The sequence below is a fragment of the Epinephelus fuscoguttatus genome, linkage group LG17, assembly GCF_011397635.1.
Source record: "Epinephelus fuscoguttatus linkage group LG17, E.fuscoguttatus.final_Chr_v1".
Taxonomy (NCBI): Eukaryota; Metazoa; Chordata; class Actinopteri; order Perciformes; family Serranidae; genus Epinephelus; species Epinephelus fuscoguttatus.
This window is the reverse complement of record NC_064768.1, coordinates 31,324,899-31,344,660: the sequence shown is the minus strand read 5'-3', so window position 1 is coordinate 31,344,660 and position 19,762 is coordinate 31,324,899. Positions and strand designations below refer to the sequence as shown.

The following is a 19,762-nucleotide window of genomic DNA, read 5'->3' as shown; positions in this document are numbered from 1 at the left end:
GAATACAGATAAAATGAACACCACACTCACAAACACACAGGCAGACACACACTTTTGAGCACGGCGTAAACAGCGATGGGCTGGAAAACTGTAATTTTTCAGACACAGAAGGTTTCAGAGACGTTGCTGCTTTTTGGCAAGCACTTGAGAGCACGAGTGCTTGTACAGTATATGCATGAGAGGAGAAAAATATTATTAACTTGCTTTCATATTGCTTCTGCTTATAGTTCAAAGTTTTTGATTTGAGCTGTGTAAATATCCTATCGACAAAACAAGCACTGAAAGCAGACTGTGAAGGAATACTCCTAAATTTTTGGAAGATTGGCTGATTGGCCAGTTATCCTTAGACACTGAAATGAGGCTTAGATGATAGTCGATTGTTGGAAAGTAAGTTGAAAACAATTTAGAATATTGTTTCAGAAATCCATCTGGTTACAGCCTCTGAAACATGAGGATTTGCCATTTTCTCTTATTTACATAATGTAAATTGCTTTCTTTTTGATTTTGGGCTTACGCCTATTTGAAGATATTTCACTTTGGGCTCTTGGAAATTGAGATGCAAGGTTGTTTCTCATTTTCTATATAGATAAAGGATGAACTAGAAAAGATCTCCGTTGATTGTGTCAGGGAGCATGTGGACGGGAAACAGGAAGTGCAGGACAGACTGTGTGTCCAGTGTGTATGCATGACAGCAGAAGAAACCACAATTGCTTACCTTGGGGTGCAAATCTGGACAGCAACACTTCCTAAACACCAGCAATGTTAACGTCCATTGCTGGGTGAAAATGCCAACAAAAGAATCCGCCAACACCAACATGACCACCATGTTTGTTTTCCCTAATAGAAGCAAGAATCCAAATTGAAGCAGCTGCTGATTACTTGCAGCACCGACCAGCAGGTTAAGAGTTGTGAAGAGTCCTGAAGCATACGGTCATAAATGTGCAAAAAACATATTAGGCTGACGGGTCCAGTAGTATGTGAGATTAGCTGTGAAGTTTTGAATAACGCTGACATATTCACTTTTTTGGTTGCTCATAACACATCCTGCAGATATGGAGCAACAACATTAGCATTCATTTTGAGTCATGCTTGACTCTACATAATGAATGTAATGTAAATCAGCTTGTTGGTGACTTTGTTTGTTTGCTGTTTGGTGCTGGGCCAGTAGCATACAGTCAGTTTTTCGAGGTTTTCGGCCAAAAACAACTGCCTATCACACCCGTTAATGACACTAATTAGAGCTAAGAGGCTGAACCAAACCAAAATAATGAGCTGAAAGATGCCAGAAAAGTTTGGGTTATAATGTGGGTTATAATTCTCTGTGGGTGTTTTGCTACGAGTGACACCTTTCACATCACACATAAGCATCCGATCTGTTGTTCAGTGTTAGATATTGTTAGTTGCAGCTGTGCACCAAAAACTATATGCAGTATGTGTCCACAGATCATTTACTTCTCGCTCAAACTGCAAACACTTTTCAGAAACAAACGATTACTGTGGATGCACTGTATTTTTTTCTATCAAATTTCTTCCAAATGACACCAGCTGCGTACATAAAAAGAGATGGTTGTGTATTATTTAAAGGCTGTATGTATGAGATTTGAGCACTGGTATAGCAGCAAACCACTATTTGCTATGTAAAGATGTAGCAGAGCATCCTGAACCGAGGCGCCTCACCCTATCTGCCCTCACCCATTCCCTCAATAATGCTCTCCATTACCCCACCCCCACCCCAAGGTCGCCCTGGCATTAACACTGTTAACACTATTAGCTCACTTTAGCACTGTTGCTGTTGTTACCCCTGTGAGCACCGCTATTTCAGCTCCAGGTTTGCTTGTGACATCAGCGGTCCCAGCTCTGACTCTGAATATCCTCTGTAGCACCTTTGATATTCTTTAACGTTTGTATTTAGCTTCAGATCTGCCACCGTTTCTTATTTGATCGCCTTCAAGTTAAGGTAATACTGGTCACTTGTGAAGGGATCAAAGCTCGTATTAATTCAATCTCCTGTTTCTCCCAGTATTTGATGTGTTAGTCGGCATCCATGTCCCATGCGTGAGCGAACACAGTGTTGGTCAATGAGTCAAGCTTGTAAGGAGCCAGCGTCTGCGGGTGAGAGTGAGAGCGGGTGACGTTCAGTGGCACTTCCTTCCTGAGCACATTCCACAGCAGTAATTCTTTGTCAGTGACGGCCTTGGCCATCAATCTCTCAAAACACATACTCTGAGAAATGACTCCAGAGAGCAAACACTGTGATGAACACGTGTTCGGTGTGTGTTTGCATGCACACGTTCTTTTATCAACCTGCACGTGCTCATATACAGAGTACATATCCAAATGGGGAGGAGGAGTGTTTGACTGTGTATGTGTGAGAGAGAGAGAATTATGTCTTCAAGGCTGCATGATTTTATTTGTTTGTGCTGCTCATGATTGAGTGTCGTATTCAACAGCATACACACGTGTACATGCACTCAGTGTAGGTATATGTATAGAATTTTTTCAAACACAACCCAAGACATGTGCATACAGATGCATTCATGCAACCACACACACACACACACACACATACACACTCACACCCACACACAGTAGGATTTATGGTTCCTTATGGAACTTATGGAGTCCGGGCTGTTAATGGAGAGACTGCCACTTATCAACGCCAGCTTTAACGACAGTCTGCTAAAAACAGGAAGAAGAGTGATAGTTTGTTTTTCATCATCTCATGCTGGGAAAAAGTGAAACGCTGTGGAGATTTATGCCACCAGCTCACCTGTGAGGCAGAATTATTAGGCCCTGTAACCCCAGATTAGAGAAATAATCAACTAGATGGCTGTGAATTTATATCCTACATCCTGTGTGTTACTCATTGTGTGTATTGCTTATTGACATTCCTCCATCCCCGGGCCTATCAATGTTTTTAACAGGATACACTTCAGCAGCGGCATGAAATGAAATGTTTCCCTGCCGAGTTAAAAGATTGAATATGCAGCGCTCTCTTCAAAAAGATGTCATTTTTAGCCCTTCTGTGCTGCGTGTCACACTTGAGTCAAAGGAATGCGCCAAATTTTGTGGAGGCCAGCCTGTTGAGCTGTTTAAACCTTCAGGGATGAAAACATAATCACTAAAAATAGAGGTATAATTTTGCCCATGTGGTGTTCCCTGCTCATATTTTAGACAATATTTGTTTCAAAAAATAACTCCATATTTATTCTTTTTTTCCTTGTACAGCCCCAGTTAATGAAATATTATATGTGATTGTTGAAGGGCAACATGTTAAAAGGGAGAACTGGAATTATGTTCTTTTCATAAAACTAGAGTCTGTCTATGCAGTAGAAAGCCTCAAATACTTTTGAAATTGGTGCTACATGATCAGAGAAAGCAGAGAAAAGGAGCTGTAGCAATCCTTTTTGCTCAAAAGGAAAAAATCTACAACTACCAGAATGCATTGCACCATACCAAATCAATAAAGCTAAGGCAAGCCTGTCTGTTCTGACAGAGGGAACAATATGGTGGCCGGCTGGTTACAAACATGACAAACAGTCTGAAATTGCAGTAACAGAATGCTAGTTCATATTTTATCAGCACTGCCCGGATTTACAGTTTTTACAATGCAGGAAACAGTATGGCACCCACTTCCTGTTTACAGATTCTCATGTTACAGCCAAACAGTGCACTAAAATATGTTTCTGGAGACATTTTATGACAGAAATAGGCAATGCAGTAACATAATCTTGGTTTATATTTAATCAGCACCGCCTAGTTTTACAGTTTATAATTTTGAGTTTGACAGAGAAAGGAGCGGGTGTCTCTCTCGATTCACTTCTACGCTCTTTGTGTCCATCATGGCGGGCATATGTAAATGTGGAAGTGCAATCTGTAGTTCAAGCGACAGCTCTAGAGCTAGCGAAAATCTGCCAGATGACGCAAAACATGTCATTTTTGAGACGGATTTGATCTGGGAGGTGGTCAAGGAGAGCTGGGTACTGCATGGGGGGAAGTTTACCACAGTTCATTCACTCATACTCCCCACATTGTTATGATAGAAAGATGGTTGAAAATCAAAGCAGTATCCCTTTAAATAATCTTAGTTATCTTAGCCACAGTTCTAGCTCAACTTAAACTTGCCATTTAATTTGACTACTGTTGATGTACAAAGAAGAAGCCTGATGAAGACCCAATAGGGTCGAAAGCTTGCAGCTTTGAACCAAATAAAAGCAGGAGCTTAAACTCAGTGTGTGGACACTTTCCTTCTTTTTTGGCTACTGTTGATATCCCAGTATACAAGCATCAGAGGGCAATCGATTTATTGACCAAAATATGTCTGACTCCGCTGTGATAGGTGGTGATATGCCCCCTTTCATCTTGCTATTATTGGACCTTTTTCCAGTTGACCTATTACATCACAGACCGGACAATCACTATTCTGTGTTTTCCTCACATCTATCTATTTTGAAATATTTAACTCTTTCGGCTGACACAGCATGAACTGTCCAAAACTGCACGGCTCTGGATGTAGATTTCACCATGTTGTTACCAGCTTCTTCGTCTGTTGCGAATGCTATTCAACTTTCGTGTCAAAGCCTGGGACATAAACTGTGGAGCATGTGCACAGTGCCTCGGCCAGTTTGGGTCTGATGGACTCTACGTGCAGGAGTTTGACTCCCAATCATATTATCTAGGTGTGTTAGTCCGGCTTTGAGAAATTCAGTTTAGTATAATTTCAGTCAGACTAACGTGTACATGTTTTTTAAAAGTCTGGTTTTAGGTGGACTAACAATAAAGCAATTATCTCTAATGCCATGTAAATGCATTGACTGTTGTCTTGACTATGGAGGACTGCTTTTGTTAGAAAGTGATTAACTATGGGTAAGAGAGCAGCAGAGATCGCTGCCCGTGCCAGCACATTAGGATGCTCAGGTGAAATGTTCCAAAATTAGACTTGGCCAGATCAGATATAGTGTGTTAATGATGTCTTATTTCGAAAATGTTGTGATCTATAATATAATAAAAGTTGGCAACTTTACACAGCTCAAATTAAACATTCATCATTAGTCATTGATTTGCTAATGATGACCTTGTGTTGACTGATGCAAGCGTTATCCAAATACTCCTGTATACAGTACTTGTAGTAATTGGTTGAACCTGACAGGTATTCAGTGTACAGAGCAATAGCACACAATACGACAGCAACTAAGACAATGCCACAAATTTCATGATATAAATTGATAAACACCACCTAACAAAGGGATGGTGGGAGGCGGATGTTATGCTTTTCTCACTGCGGGGAATTCACTTTGTTGATTTGCATGACAACTTATGCAAATCACGTCAGTCACGATTTTGCAGTTGGAACACCTAAGGCACAGTGCAACTCAGGAGTGCGCATGTGCAGCAGTTTTAACAAGTGCAGCATGTCTTGGTTTAAGCATTGTGGAAGAAGAGGAGGAAAGTGGGAAGAAGCATTGTCATGGAGTTTTCACTGCTTGCTTGACTTCTCTTTGTTTCCAGTTGTTTGGTATTGATCAGGCTGTGAAAAAGAGTGTAATTTTCAATGATGACTATAAACTTGACAATCTATAATTTTTGTGAAAGGGGGCAATACTTAAATAAAAACAGTCTGCTGTTTCACGCTTGCACGAATTGCACAGTAGCAACCGTTTTTCCTGAAACTGTGTCACAGGAACACTCCAATTTTTCACAATTTGGTGGAGGAAGACAGTGAACGTGGGTGAAATTAAAAAATATGTTTATTTTATTTTATTTTATTTTAGTTATTGTGGCCTACCTTTACTACATTTAGGGAGAAAGCTACTTGATTGAGTCATCAGTATTTGATCAGTATTTAACGACTTGGAAATGAGAGTAAACAATTAACTATGTTCCTCCAAAGTCACACAGTGCAGCACCTTTAAGAGCTACAGGAGATTAAGAGCTTCAGAGGATTTCACTACCAGTAAAATCACTATTCAACCAACAATGGACAACATGCTTTTAACTAGCAGCACATTACAGCAGGTTAATGATGATTAAGTGGTCAGGTCAATGCTCACCAGTGGAAGACTGCTTTGAAAAACCTAGTGTCTGTTTAGCAAACAGTACACAAAAACCACATTAAGCACTCCAGTCCTTAGAGCAGCAGGCTCTTTGTCACATCCTGATACATCTGTGGCTGCTCTCTTCATAGATAATAATGACAAAAAGTCATTTCACTCATGCTCTACACTTAAGCACCCACACGTACTACAGTTCATCAATCAGTTTATCTGATAAAAAGCAGCTACTCCTTCGCCTCCTTGTTTCCTGCGGTGATCTGTAGCTCTGGGTTTGATAGTCAAAGCTTTAAAGTAGGATCCAATATGCTTCGCTGTGTTACACATAATGCTGTCTCAAACGCAAGTAGTGATGAGCACCTATCACATGCATGCTCTCAAGCACAATGCAAAAACTTATAATCATCTCTCCAGCCAAAACATTTTAAAGAAGACAGTGACAAGGGCTCTTTATTTCTCATGCTACTATTTTTTAAATAACACGGTTTGCTGTGTAATTTTCTTGTCATGTGTGATTATCACGTCTTCCTTTTGAAAAGTAATTCAACTAACTGGTGGTTCGATAATGGACAAAGATACAACCTATTTGTTGCTCTATGTGGTGTCTCGCATGCAAGGAGCCATCTTGCCTGGTTGAAATGAGGTCTGCCTCCATATGAAAACATCCAAATTTAACACACCTGCAAGCAAAAACACATCAAGCAGAGCACACAACACACTGATACAATGAGGACTTGTCTACCTGCTGGGCAATTTCAGTCCTGATTGAAGGAGGAACTGCGAAACCTGTGGCTCACCTCCTGATTGTCTTCACTGCCAAATTTGTTGCAGCCAAACAGGGTGAAATAGATTACATAAGTGTCCTGACAAAACTGCAGGAGTTTAAAGCCGATAGCTCACTTCTGTAAAGCCCCTTTCCCACTGGACAAAAACCCCACTGACTGGCCCACTAATATCTGACTTTTGTATTTGATAGGAGAGATTACAATTGAGATTTACTCATGGGACAAAGGACTCTGCAGTAGCCATGGGTATTTATCGGCTCTAGCTTCAGTTGCCGGTAATTTTAGCCCCTTTGTCAGCGAGATGCAATGATGCAATGGTGGAAAAGCAGTGTTACTGTGTGGGTCACATGAGAAATGCAGTCACTGTTATCAGTATATGCAACTAAAAAAATCCCCTGCTGAGTTTTATCCCGACAATCTTGGATAAAATGTAAGATGTAAATGCTTTGTTGAAGTATATGTTGTATATTGTTTATGTCCCAATGGGATATCTGCAAATTTCAGTTATGTCAGCAATTTCTTGGTTGTTTTTTACAAGTTTAAGCACAAACTTCAACCACAGTCTCCAAAAAGACTGTCCATAGTTTGAGTTAGCTTCTTTAAGTCCTTTTTTGAATCCTTCAGATCTCTCCTATACTCTCACTGCACAAAAAGAGAAAACAGAATACACACAAACACTAAAAAGCCAACAAAACAATATGGCAGCATGAAACCTATGTATTTGCCCCCCTTGCCCAACCACATACCCCAAAACAGAAGAAATACATTCCCTTTAGCTGTAATCTATGGGACTGTGAAGCACAGACGTTCTCCTTGTGCACCATTTGTTCCCTGGCTTAGGCAAATCCCTGGCATATTTTTTGCAGCTTGTGTTGATTTTGCTGTGTTTTTTTCCCCTTCTCCTCAGCGTTGCTGCAGTCACGTTTTTCTTCCTTGATTTCACCCTTTCCCTTTGTTTTCTCTTGTTCATCCCTGGGAGACACAGAGCATAGCAGTCTAATTAGTTATCCAAACACCTTGTGAAACGTGATAATGGATAAAGCACACATATTGTGCACGCACGCACACACACATATCCCAAACGTGCACACTAGCAGCGCTGTGTCAAAAGGATTTGCCTGGCATGTAATTAGACACTTGTTGCATGTGACCAGTTGCACTCGTGCTTATTTAGCGGTTGAAAAGGCGAAGGTTAACGCTTCAGATTCTGATGTAAACACACTGGACTCCATCAAACAGGATGTAAATCAGTCTACAGAAATACATACAGCACAGTGCAGAGATACTGAGGACTTAATAGAACAGATTAACTCTCCACTCTCCATACCAAAAAAGACAGAAATAAGAGATAGAGGGCATTAATGTAAGATCTACAGGCACAGAGGGACGAAAGGAGAGACCGCTGACAGTACACAGAAACAAGACGAATGGAATATGAGTAAATCAGTGTTTGTGAGAGCCTGCAGCTAATTCTAGATCAGTACCAGTGCTGTACTCCTATAGCACACAAACACACTGCTGCCGTACCCTCCTCCTCTTCCTTCTCCTCCTCCTCTCTCTTTTCCCTCGCTGTCTCCTTCCCTCTGCTGCTCTTTGATCATCATTGCCACAGGAATGAAAGAAGAGCGACGGGTAGAAAGTAAATAGCATTGGTCGGGCGCTCCATCGGTCACCGTGTCCCTGTTAGCCCTGCTGGCTAATCAGATCTTCTGCCCAACCTTGTTTTGGAGTTTATTAGTGGCATCCCTCTGCGGAGTGACGGAGAAACTAAAGATCACAGCGAGAGGGTGAGAGAGAGAGAGAGAGATAGCAGTTTGAATATACATTCAAAGCTTCGTGCAATGTCTTTGGAAGGAACCTCAATGGAGTAGACCTAAAGCCTTGTAGAAACCTTGTAGAGCAGGCATGCATTAATCCACATATGTATATGCAAACACGCTCCTTATCCATAGAGTCTTTATATGAACAAGAAATGCCTCACACACTACATGACCAAACATATGTAGATATCTCAATATTCCACCCATCTGGGACTGTTGAACATTAGTAGTACTAGAACATCAGAGAGGTGAGGCACTGATGGTTGGAGGCCTGGTTGGTTTTCCAATTCATCTCAAAGGGGTGTGGATGCAGTTGGGCGAATCCTTAATTTAGTTTAACTATAAATGTAATGACTAGCTATACTTTAGCCACTACAGGTTGCTAATTGGCTGAATTGTTCAGACGTGTACTCAGATCATTACTCCTAATCTTTACCAATGCTTTATATCATCATAAGTTTGTTTTCTCACTGTTGTCCATACTGTCCGTACAACTTCCACTAACTTTCAACACACACTTCCAATAAATAACAGCCATACTCCGAGCACAGTCGGAAACTGTTTTTCCGCCTAACATCAGCAACACCTGTGCTCACTGGAATGAACTTAAATACCATGGCCTGCCTCAGCCTGTGACGTAAGCCCCCTAGTGGCGTGGTGGGGCACTACATTTCACACAAATCAAACATTTGGCTCCAATGAGTTTCAAATAATGAGGTAAGCATGTGTAAAAGTAGTTACTGTGAGCATAGCCGTAGGCATCAAAGCATTCTCAATACTCTGTCTCCAGTGTTTTTTTTTAAAATTTGACTACAAGATGACGTCAGATTGTGACAGATTTCTTTCTTTCTATGGTCATCTGCTCCAGGCACACTACATCACATAGCCTGCACTGCTCCATGTAGCTGTACCTGAACATAAGGGAAACATCTTATCTTGTTTGCCAGTCTTTTTAATGTTTTCAAAGTTCATGCCATTAAGGAGAATCTGGGCTTTTTCGGGAGTGGGGCTTAAAAACTCAGGCGCTAAAAAAACAGAGCATCTCAGACAGATGGTGAATACATGCATGCCAGCACAGACAGCATGAGAAAAATCTATTTTTTTTATGGTTATAGGTCTAGTGTGTAGGTCTAGTGGCATCTAGTGGTAAGGTTGCAGATTGCAACCAACTGAAATTCCACCTGTGTGCTACGCGTGTAGAAGAACTGTGGTGGTCAATGTGAGGAAAAGAATAGCCCTATGTAGAGTCAGTGTTTGGTTTGTCTGTTCTGGGCTAATGTAGAACAACATGGCAGACTATGTGGAAGAGGACTCAGTCTATCTGTAGATAGAAATCAGGTGTGTCCAAACATTTTTGAATGGGGGCCAGATAAAACAACGTGAAAATACCTGGGGACGGGCCAAACCGATTCTCACATCAAATGGGTTTAAAAAATGCAATCATTTTTATCTCTTAATGAACCATTACTACTTGATGCCTGTCTATAAACTGTATGATAGTCCTATAATTGTGAGGTGAAGGGTGAAAATGTGAAGTCATCTTGCTCAATTAACCATTATTGTGCAAAGGACCACATATGTTATATTCTGAAAGTCAAGCTGAGGGCCGATTAAAATTGGTCTGCGGGCCACAATTGGCCCCCGGCCCAGACTTTGGACATGCCTGATATAAATTCTGACGTAACAAAAACACAACAATTACTATTTTCAGGCAATTCCAAACTAATGAAAACACAGGGATATTATGCACCATTTCACACTGGACCTTTAAAGCATGTTCTAGTACAAGCTCAAAATACCAGTTTAAACCTAAAAATGAACACAATAGGTCCCCTCTGAGGTCTGGGATCTGTGCAAGCCAGTCAGGTTTTTCCAAACCAAACCTAAAGACCCATTTCTACATAGATCTGGCTCCTCAGCGTTGCATTCTGTGGCATTAGGATTTGCCCACCCCATTGAAATGATCCATGAAAAACTATCCCATGGTCCTCTACCTTTGAATCACTGCCCACATCTCTCATTTATTCAGTGATTCAAATACGTTTGGTGGTGTGTCAATTGATGGATATTTCATCCAGATGGAAAAACAGTCTTCCAGAGCTTTTCAGGCAGGGGTGTTCACAAACATCTGGCTGCATATAGTAGCACAGAATGGGAACATAGGGCAGAGGATGAGTCAGATACACAGAGGGAAAGCTACAGTCTACAAAACACAAAAAACAACTGTTTAAAGAGGGATTGGGTGTGTGCTTTACTAAGTGGCAAATGGCTACATCTGATTAAATAACATATCCTTTTAATCTGAGCGATTCTGGGGGAAGGCAACATTGCACTCAGCCGTTACCCAAGTGTACATTAGTGGTTTGTTTGTTTGTTTCTTTTATCACTCGCATTTCCATCATGCCACATTCCTCGCACCGCTACACTAAGCCAACTCTGTCCGTTACTCATCAAAATCTTGCTGCTTGAAAGGCTGACTCACCGACACATTATTTGATCTTCTCCGTGCTCTGCGTTATATAACCTGTTTATTTAAGCATTACTGGACCTTCACACTACTACTGTTGCTCGTGTTATTTTTGCATAGCTGATTCTTTAACAACAACTACAATTATGACTGCAACTATAATTGTAAAGTAATGATAATCATTCATTTGTGCATTTACCAAACACCCCCCAACCTTTATAAATATTTAGAGATAATAAACATGAGTTTGTAAGGTCAAATAAAAAGTAGACACCTTATAATGCAACATATATGAATATCTCGAAATGTAAGATGGCTGTTTAGAATTTGTGCTCACTCTTGAGGAAATTCTTTCACCTTGTTTCGTGTTTGCTTTCAATTGGCTGTCTTCCGTCTGTCCTTTCTCTCCCCTTGATCATTTACTGCATCCCTGTGTGTCATAATTGTTCCATCTACTCACACACACATACAAAAACACAGACCTGCGCACTGGTACAGCGAGTAAACAACAGCATATCTCATGGCTACCACTTAGCTTTGTCACTCTCCTAGGGGCGAGAGTGGCACGACATTGAATTACTTTTATTCTATCCCTAATTGTTTTCTGCCCGAGGATTATTGCAAAGCGATTTGTGCAGAGCAGAGGGAAACACGGTGGACTCGTGAACGTCACCTTGTTTCATTTGTCAGCCTTGATTTGTTTGCTGTAAGCGTAATTGACTTATGTCTCTACAACAGGGAGAACAAATGAACAAAGAATGCAATTCTTTTCGTACTTGGTTTTCCTCTACTGCCTGAGCCTTTATGTCGTTCGTTTGCAGATTGAATACGGAGGCATCCAATTATGGAGCTTTTTATGATAAACATTATGTCCATAAATGCATATTTGTTAGCAAAACAAGCAATGTTGTGAAGGATTGAAGTATTTAAATAGTAATTCAAGTACCACGCATGGACTTTTGCGCTAGCATTATCGGCTATCTGTATGTAATCCCAAAAACCAGAGGGACTGTGCAGCCCTCCGTGTTGCCTCACAGGTATCCACAGCGTTGAGCAGATGCAGATAGCATCAGGGCAATGTAATACACCGTTAATGGAGTGCAGATAGCTCGAAGATAAACCAGTCACATCACTCACTCACTCACTGACCAGCAGATACTCCAGGGGAAGTAAAGTTGTGTGTGTGTGTGTGTGTGTGTGTGTGTGTGTGTGTGTGTATGTGTGTGTGTGTGAAAGCCATAACTCCATACTTACTCCAACCCTTAGGTAGAATTAGATTTAAGAAAGAGATATAATTTAAGAATATGGAACACTTATCTCTGGTAAAAACTGCCTCCACTCGTTTGCACGCACACATCCTTTAATTTCGCTGGTGATGACTTTAGCTATTCTGTACAGCAAATGGCAGCTAATCAGTCCGCGTTGCCACCCGTGTCTTTTTATGGCCCCAAAATGAACACAGCTGATGAGTAAGGCATCATATCACCGTTCTGACACTGTAAATTATTCACTTGTTTTCGTCATTGCATTGGTTTTGTCTCTTGTCCTCATTTCGTTCCCCTCTCGGAAGTTCATGTTATTCCATTATTTTGCCCTTTTTCGCAGCCAAACCACACACACACACACACACACACACACACACACACACACACTTCTATTTAGCCATTGCTACTTTTTCTGTAGTGCCTCATCTGTTCAAATCTCCTCGAGTCACTGCTAATATTTTCTCCTCCCACTCCTCCTCCTCTCACCTTCCCTTCCGCTCTGCTTTTTCCTTTATATCAGCCTCTCCCTCTCCCTCACCATCTCCCCCTCTTCCTCCAGAGACATTGGTTTGTTAATGACTTCACTGCAGTTTGTCTCTCAGTTGGCGCTGACTGCGGTTGATTATCTCACCATCAGCATTCGGCGTCAGAGACATCTGAGAGAGACTCTCCCACCCTTGCCGCTCCGCCGCGATGCGCAAATACCTTGTGATGTCACGCGCGTGCGAATATTAACGAGCGACCGCATGCTACAGCCCGTCGTTCTCTCACGACACAGACATAAAGAATCAGCCTGTTCGATTCAAAAAGGCGTCAGTCTTGTCTGAAATCGCGTTGGCATCTGCAGGAAGCTGCTTACAGTATGAGACTTGCAAATTGTTGCTGCCTCTAGCAAAGTTCACCTTTGTTGTGGAGCTGCACGCTTTCTGGACTATGTGATGTGATGATGAAAAGCCCAACCTCACAGAAATACGGCACATTACAAAGTCCACATTTGCAGTTATAAACATGTTAGATGTTGCAACGTCTTCTTCTCCTGCAAAACTACTAACCGCCATGATTACTGGTAACACTTTTGCAGCCTTCCAGACTGCATAACAGGAATTTAACTGAAATTGAGAGCGCTCAAGGCTAACCATAAAACTCCATCAAGGCCAGATCACGCCCTTGGGCAAAGTGACGCGGTACATTACAGCTTACCCCAAAAAAAGAAAGGATAAGAAGGCTGATAGAAATACAGTCTAATTGCTTGTGAAAGTCTTCCTATTAGCTGGAGGAATCAAATCATGTGTGTGGGAACGGAGTGCCATTTTAACCTCCGCTAGGCTACACGGTCAGCTTTTTTTTCACTGTAAGTAGAGCCAGCGATGAGTCATACACAGAGACACACACACACTGAACGGCAACAGTTTAAATCCGAGGGTGCATTTTTTTATGTTTCCATCCTTTTTAAAAACAACAACAAGGAAAGGAGCCTGATTTAGCAATTGAAATATATATTCCATTTGCCAAAAACATGCTGGAACTGGAGTCATTCGTGTGTGTGTGTGTGTGTGTGTGTTGCAATGCTTGGGCACTGGTTCTCAGCATTTCTGTTAGTGTGATAGGCAGTCAGTGGAGAGTTAGAGCTTACAGAGCACAACGGAGCATCAGCCCCTGGCCTTGACCACTGACAAGTTATAGCAGCACAGGGTCCTGTAAGAACACCCACCCACACACACACACACACACACACACACACACACACACTTGCTTGCACAAATACACATAAAATACACACGTAGTTCTTGACTCTGCACTTCAACTCCCTCTCTCCCTGTCTCTCTCTTACCACCCATCATTTATTGGCTAATGTCTCCCCTCTACTCAGCCATCAAAATCTTGCTGCTGTATCTATTTTTCTTTTTTTTTTCCTTTCCCTCCTCCTCCCTCTTCCCTCCTTCTGGGGGAAAATCAGCTGTATCAGCACTGTGCTTACCTTCCGCCCTGAGAACATTCACTCACACACACACTCACTGAGTGAATAAGATTAAAGGACCAATGACCTGATTTAGTCTCTGTCTGTTTACAGCTGTAAACACGCATATATTTGGAAGGGGGAAGATAACAACACAAACACACACACCGAAATGTTCCAATGAATAAAACCGCATGTCCGTTTGTGTGTGTGTGTGTGAGCATGGATCCTTGACTAGCTGTACAGCCTAATGAAGGAGTTTCTCACCATGACTCATCCTCACTCAGCTCAGGCTCATGGTTGGTACATTCCCACGTACTGATGTGTCTCTCTCACCTCCCTACTTTTTCACATTCTGCCCTGCCTCAACCTGCTCTTCAACGTCGCCATCTCCTCATTACAATATCTGCACTCTTTTCATATACAGCCATCCTCCTGCACATATGCTCTGTCTCCTTCTCTGTCTGTCTCTCTCCCTCACTTGTTCCCATGGGTGGTGGTGGGATAATTGGAAGCAGAGGTTCTTCATTGAGATGATGCTGAGGCCAGTCAGGTGGAAAGCCCTCTTAATAGACCTCTGCTCTCCCCATGCGCACACACACCCATGCGCTTATGCAAACACTTGCATATACTGTTGAGTGTGAATGCAGCCATGCACACCTATTCTTCTCCTCGGAGACCCTCATTTCTGGGATTACGCAGCTTTCCCAACAGGAGCAACAGCCAATGATTTCCTATAACTCTGCTATTTTTCTTAACTTCTCTGTCCTCCCTCTTTCTGTCTTTTTCTGCCCCTCACTCTCTTCCCTCCCTCCATCAATTTACCACTCACTCGAGACACCTGCGCTGCAAATCCATTCTTTTGTATCGCTCACTTGCAATCATATCTCGCATCTTTTCCTTGATAACAGGCAATCCCCAAGCTGGCTTTTTCACAATACCGGCTGCACGCTTCAGATTGCCACAGCCCATATCACATTGCAATATTTAATCTCCCTTCGCATGTGAAGCCAGTTTCGCTGTGTTTTCTGACGGTATCCATTTTGTTTTCTCTTAGCCTGGAAAAATGATTTGGGGCCGTGTCTGGCTTATGCCAGATGATCACGATTTGGATGCGGCAAGAATCCCTCCCAGTTTGTAACCCCCCACCCCCACCCCCACTCCCGCCCCCCCACTCACCCTTTCAGACCCTCCATCATACCCTCTATCAACCCCCCCCTTCCCGGCAGTGCGCTGCTGAACCAAGATGGCTGCCTTCCAACTCAATTTGTGGTCAGCGAAGGGGCTATTTGCATGAACATGTGTCCCATCGTTTAGCTGATATCCCACCGTGACAATCTCACAGAGAGGAGTGAAATCATGCATATATTACAGTCTTCTTTCCTTTTTGGTTCAATTCATCTCTCCTGCACTGGCGTTTTGCAATTTTTCCCCACCTCCAATGTGGTACTTAAGGATTAAGTGAAACACTGAGGCCTCTCTTAACACCGAGAGATAAAAGGGAGGGATGTAATAGATTGTAAAAAGTGGGATACACATGTGGTGAGAGAGCACATGTGGGAACACAAAATGAAAATTAAAGTGGCACTCGGGAAGGGAAATTCTGAGGATGAGCTAAAAGTCAGGAGAACAACATTGTCCTTTATTAAAATCTGTAAATCAGGGATCTATAATGTGCACACACACGTTCATGTCTATGCACGGATGAATCAACCTGTGGTGACTGGCAACAAATGAACAGTGGACACCTGTTTTTTAATTAGGATGTGTCTGTGTATGTGAGCACTGCCAGTATGTGGGTGGCAAACATGTTAAATGGATTTAATAGCCGAACCTGGTAGAGCTGCTGTGGAAAGATGGCCCTAATAAGACAAGGCTCATTATTCAAAACTCTATTACTTGTTTCAAACATAATTTTGGTACACTGGTTATAGGTCCCTCAGAGGTTGTGTTTCCAACCCTAGTCATTATGGTACTTTATTAACATCTCCAAATATAGTGATTCTGTCCACTCTTATCCCTAAAGATCAGGATAACTTGACAATTTGACTGGTCTAGAATGACTGGTTCATCAATCTGCATTATATCTAGTAGGTTTTTCAATGGTTTTAATCAGTTAAATCAAAGTAGTGATGATATTGCTATTTAAAGGGGAACATCCCCTAAATGAATAACCAAAGAAGTTAGTCTCAAAGTTGTGATGTCATTAGATATGAATATAGACCAACACATTTTTAATATCCAAATGAGCTCTATTCAGTTGTAGTTTTTTCAGATGTGAAACAGAAAATGTGCCCATATACTCAGAACACTCCCCTGGATGCTTTCAGTGTCATCTTTAACATTTCTGCATTCACTGTCTATGACTTAATACTCCATGACATCACAAATATTATTCACATGAATAAAAATCTAAATCACTGGTACCTCTTACAAAGGGGAAAAAAAAAATCGTAATCAAAGTTTTCAACCTCTGGGATTTACCACTACTGTGTTTTCATATTAGTATTCTATCCTCAGTTCTCCCGTAGAAGGTCGTTTATATCTCTGTATTATATAAAGTCATTAAAGGTTTCCATATTCTCTCATACATACTTCATTTATTTTTCAAGGTATGTGTTATTTTCTCCAATGCCATACATGCATACAATGCCATAAGCTATAGTTGGTACTTAGGCTATAGTTCGTTTTGCCTGCAGTATAGCAAAGTAAATACATTCTTTAATTCTCAAAGATATTGTTAATGGATATATGTGTAGCAATATCATTTTTGAGTCTAATGAGATATTCATGGGCTGAATAATCAGGATTTTATTAATCACTTCCTTCCAGAACGTTTTAATTTTTTCCCAGATGAAGTGTATAAATATTCCCTGAGCCGCATTACATTTATAACATGTGTCCGGTATATTGTTGTTTTATGTATTCAGTTTTACAGATGTTATATAGGTCTGCATTTACCAATTACATTGAAGTTACTTTAGATTTGTGTTAGCTGTTTGTGTTTGGTCCTCTCATTATCTGAAATGTCCACTTTTAGATCGGCCCTCCATGCATGATGTTTAAATCTCTTTAGAACCAGATGCAAGCCCGCTATAAATTAGCCTAATTAATAATTAATTAACAAATATTTCCTCCAAGGATGAAATTGAAGGAATTGCCAATGACCTGAACTTTACAGTCCTCAACTGGAATGCCAAATAATACCAGTAGAGATTTGGACACTAGAGGCCCCCCGGTGTCAAATGGGAGGTATAATGTGTTGATCATGTTAACTACTTATTTATGGACTGTTTTTCACCATAGGAATAACATGTATGAATTTTGAAAATGGGCGTAGTTCCCCTTTAAAGTTTTAAAAGCTTGATATTTTGTGACATATAGTCATTAGCAGCAATTATTATACATATTTATGGATATATTTAGGTTTTTTTTGAAAACAGTTTCACTAGTCAATGAAAACTCGCACGTGACAGTGGTTAGTTCAGGCTCGAGATATGGCACAGCCCTGCACCAGGCCATCCTAAGCTTTCAGGTTTGACCTTGACTGCTGAATAAATTTTAGTCTCACAGACTGGAAATACCTGCTACTCATCAGCCAAAAACCCCGCAGTCTCTGTTTCACAGGTGATCAACCTAAACTACAGAGGTATGCTGAGCTAAATGTTCAAAAACGAGATGCGGCCACTGCTACCTAGCTAGCAGCCATACTGCATAGTAAATGAGATAGCGTTAGCTAGCTAGCTAGCACTGAACGAGCTAGCGTCGCCACGTTAAGGTTAGCTAACGGGTTAGCTGCTAAAACTATGGGAACAGCCCATTGGTTCGACAGCTCATTGTTCCGACCATATTAAACTCATTATTTCGAAGTCCGTTCCGAAATCATCATGATGCCCTGTGGTTAAGGTCTGGTTAGGTTTAGGCACAAAAACCACTTGGTTAGGGTCAGGAAAAGATCATGGTGTGGGTTAAAATGAAAAGGAAAGCGACAAACAAAAAGCCGTGAGCCTGCTCCGCCTTAAGCCGGTCGCGGCCTCGCGGCGGGCGTATGGTGCGCCGCGAGGCCGCGACCGGACGTTCAGCACCGCGGACAGTCGGACTAATGGGATGTTGAACCAATGACATGGACCCAAAACTATAAAGTCACACAGCCAGAGAGACAGTTATGCTTTTAACTACAAAACTTTTTGGCTTAGTGTAACTATTTGCATACTGCCCAGCAGAGTTGTGTAACACTAGACAACAGCCAAGGTGAATTTTGTTGTGTGGCTAATTTGTTAATGCTAATTAGCTACAGGTGGTAAAAAGATACTGCGTCATATGTCACCGTCAAAATAAGGAGGGGAAAACTGCTCAAGTTATTTTAAATAAGGTAAGACTTTATTACTCCCACACAGGGGATATTTACACTTAAATATGACGGAAATAACTTTAAACGTCTATTTGAACTAACACTTATGCCATTAAAACACTAAAGTCATCCTGGAATTTATATAAAGGTTAGTTTCATGCTTAATAGTATTCAGTGTCAAATGAGCCTGCAATATTGGCATGACAAAACTACCAGTAAGTCACATTAAATATTGATAATGCCGTTATACTGAGACAAGTGTCATCATAATGACAACTAATAATGACACATAAACACACCGAGAATGAACACTGAGAAAACTTGTGTACTTAAAAATAGCATAAGGATACTGTCACCTCAAAGCAACACTTGGAAGTTTCTTATGATGTTCTCCTTTGAGGATGTAGGACATTTAAATTTTTTACACAATCAGAACCATAAGATGAAATTAATACGATTTGTTTATTCTCCTATCTGTTGCAGAAAATAGAAACTGAAACATAAAGAGCATCACTTGTATGACAAGGGACTAAGACCGTAAAGACTGCTAAAAATATGATGTGTGTAAGAAGTGCCTTGGCACAATGGTATAATTCAGGCACAAGCGCTGTCTTTGGTCTGCTGTCATGGTCTGAGGGCGTCTGTGCGTCATGCAAACCTGGGCCACTTGGCCACAGCATCAAAGATCATGCATGCATTACCGATATGTGTTGATACCATGGTATGGATTAAACCAACATGTGTCCTCACCTACATGTGCTTGAAGTAATAACATTATATGACATTAAAAGATGAAAGCAGCTTGAGACACTGATGCTGACAAATCCAAGAAGACCACCACATTGCATGAAATGCTTTATTCTATATTCATATTTATAATTGAGCAATTATTGAACATCTGTGCGACTGAATCTTTACGCTGTGATAATCACTGTGACTCAAATAATCACTATGGTGGTTAAATGTTCTGTTTTTCACCAAGTGAAATTGCAAAAACTTTCTACAGAGTGGCTGCAGCTAACACAAGTATCCATATCTTTGATGAAGATTATTATTACTTGTTTTTT

General features: G+C 41.2%; 1 protein-coding gene across 1 annotated transcript in view; it reads left to right on the top strand.

Moving 5' to 3' along the window:
* The window catches only part of csmd2 (CUB and Sushi multiple domains 2), a 291,890-nt gene that overhangs the window by 33,362 nt on the left and 238,766 nt on the right, over positions 1-19,762 (top strand). The gene's annotated exons all lie outside the window — the stretch shown is intronic.